Source organism: Chanodichthys erythropterus, chromosome 21 (assembly GCF_024489055.1).
Source record: "Chanodichthys erythropterus isolate Z2021 chromosome 21, ASM2448905v1, whole genome shotgun sequence".
Classification (NCBI taxonomy): domain Eukaryota; kingdom Metazoa; phylum Chordata; class Actinopteri; order Cypriniformes; family Xenocyprididae; genus Chanodichthys; species Chanodichthys erythropterus.
The window spans coordinates 25,657,655-25,660,640 of record NC_090241.1 but is presented as its reverse complement, the minus strand read 5'-3'; positions in this window follow the sequence as shown (position 1 = coordinate 25,660,640).

Below are 2,986 nucleotides of genomic sequence, written 5' to 3'. Positions count from 1 at the left end.
TTTTTTAATGATGGACATGACAAAGAAACTACACTAACTAGACAATAAAAGACAAAAACATCTGTCAAACTCAAAATTTAAACATTAAGTATGGCTTCGTTCACAATTCCTGAGGGAAATCAGATTTACATTCAAAGTTTCTAGAGGATAATATTCCTAAAATAGAGTGTTTTATCCCACTGACTTCAGTGTTGAAGAACATCCATGACAATTATTGTTCACATGCTCACTAACAAAATGTATGAAAACCTTATACTACACATATGACATATGAAACTTTCATGTGTGTGCTTTGATTTACAATCAAATGTGTGTTTTGATTTACCATATTTCTCTTTCTCTTTTCCATTCCTCTCTTTCAGTCTTTCTTTGGCTTGGATTTCGTTGATTGAAGCGGTGGATTAGTGCTTGCCACCATAATGTGCTTCACTGCACAACATAATTATAGAGAGAGAGAGAGAGAGAGAGAGAGAGAGAGAGAGTAAAAGAGGAAAGGAAGAGTATAAAAAAGAAGGAGTGATTTCAGGGATATAAAAGAGTGTTTGTGCTATAGGTCACATTGAAGCTGCAGTCAGGAATAATGATAATGTGCATAAGAGAGACATCTATCTTCTCAGAGAGGGGCCAGTTGCATAAACTTAGTCACTATATTAAGACTGTGTCTTAAGAACTAGTTTGACCAACTTGCAGTTAACCAAGGGGTAATCAATGTTATTTTTCCAATGCAAATCACACCAATCTACCTTTTTATGTAACAAAATTAGGACCACTCTTCAAGAAAAACATAAGTGTCTTAACTTTTAACACTAGTCTAAGTGGTTTATGCAACTGGCCCCTGGTCTCATACCGTATAATATTCGCCCTGATGTTTGATACGTTCAAGTATTGCTATAATCGTGTATAAAAAAGGTATCGACTGACTGCATCAAGCAGACTCAGGGATATGTGTACTGTCCAGGACCTCCATAAGACCTTGTCTCCGGAGGTCGTAGGTGACTGGTCTTGCCCACAGATTCAGCCTCGAGTTCGGACTGAGTGGAAAGTCTATCAGGCCTGTAGCTCTGGATGTCCGTCCCACAGCTTTCATTGACATTTGCACCACTGTCACTGTTCTGCCTTTCGCTTTTGTCCCTGATTGTGTAAGGTGACACTCTGGCAGTTTTGGACTGGTCGAAGCCAAACTTCCTGTTGCGTGGGAGTTCAGCAGCACCGTGGCTGCTGTGAAGAGGCGTGGGGGTGTGTATGCCCGAGGGCAGCAGAGCAGGGGTGCTGTGAGGGTAACTAGCCGTCAGACCGCATTGCTGGGGATAAGCATAGCCTGGTGCGGGGGGCAGGTATGCAGACGGCAAGGCAAACGCTGGTGACGGAAGATAGGATGGTTTGGGTAGCAGATGTTGGCTGCTGTAGGATGATGGGTAATCCTGAGGCGTGGGACCGCTGCTGTACTGCTGCTCTGAAAGATCACTTCCGCTCCCCTTCAGTGGGTCTAAACCGGGAGGCCCGTCTGTGCTGTATCCTCCAGGCCACGGCTCCTGGTGCTGCTCACTTCTCAGGAAACTCCCATGTTCTGGTAAGGCTGAGTTGAAGGAATACCTCTCTGCATAGCGCTTTAACAAGCTAGAGGCACTGAGGGCACTGATGTCATCTGTGTAGCCTGAGAACGCAGGACGACTGGGCTGAGGGAATGGGAGGGGCTTAGGGTGAACTGGAGATGATGTGGTGGAGGAGACATCATAGTGTTGCTCCGCCCACTCAGATGACCACTGCATCATTACCACACCTGGAAAATCAAAGTGATAAATATATAATGGAAAAAAAAAATATATATATATATATATATATAAAAAAAAATGATATATATATATATATTTTTTTTGCATACTGTACATGCTAAAGGAATATTTGATGGCATCTGTGTTAAAGGGATAGTTCACCGAAAAAACACAATGTTACTATTACATAGTATGCAAAATTCTAGAAATGTATAGAAAATTCTGTATGGTATTACCATCTACTTTTTATTCCTCATTGAGAGATACTGAAAAAGATAGAGGAAGGAGGTATTACTTTTTATACATTGCTAAGAAATGATTATAGGTATTTAAATGGATAGTTCACAAAAAAATAAATAAAATTCAGAAAATTCTGCATGATGTTACTTAAATTTTTCATTCATCATTCACTGTAAAAAAAATTACATGATCAAAAAGTCATGGCAGCATATGTTTTTACATGAACAAGATTCAACTCTATTTTTTAAAGTCAATTTAATATAATTTAAGTTGAAATGAGTTGCGAAGCCAATTTGATTATACTTAAAGTGTTAGTTCACCCAAAAATGAAAATAATGTCATTTATTACTCACCCTCATGTTGTTCTACAGCCGTAAAACCTTTGTTCATCTTCGGAACGCAAATTAAGATATTTTTGATGAAATCTGATGAAGGCCTCCATTGAGAGCAAAGCCATTCAAACTCTCAAGGTCCATAAAGGTTCATCATGTGAGTTCAGTGGATCTATCTTAATGTTATAAAGCGACAAGTATACTTTTTGTGCACCAAAAAAAACAAAATAACGACTTTTCAACAATATTTATATGGGCCAATTTCAAAACACTGATTCAGAGCTTTACAAATCAAATCAGTGAATCGGAGCGCCAAAGTCACATGATTTCAGCAGTTTAGCCGCTTGATAGGAGATCCGAATCACTAATTCGAAACAAAAGATTCATAAAGCTCCAAAGCAGTGTTTTGAAATCAGCCCATATAGATATTGTTGAAAAGTCGTTATTTTGTTTTTTTGGTGCACAAAAGTATTATTGTCACTTTATAATATTAAGATAGAACCACTGAACTCACATTAACTGTTTCAAATATGTTTTTCGTACCTTTATGAACCTTGAGAGTTTGAATGGCTTTGCCTCACTGAGTAATAAATTACATCATTTTCAATTTTGGGTGAACTAACCTTTTAAGTTAAAATAGGT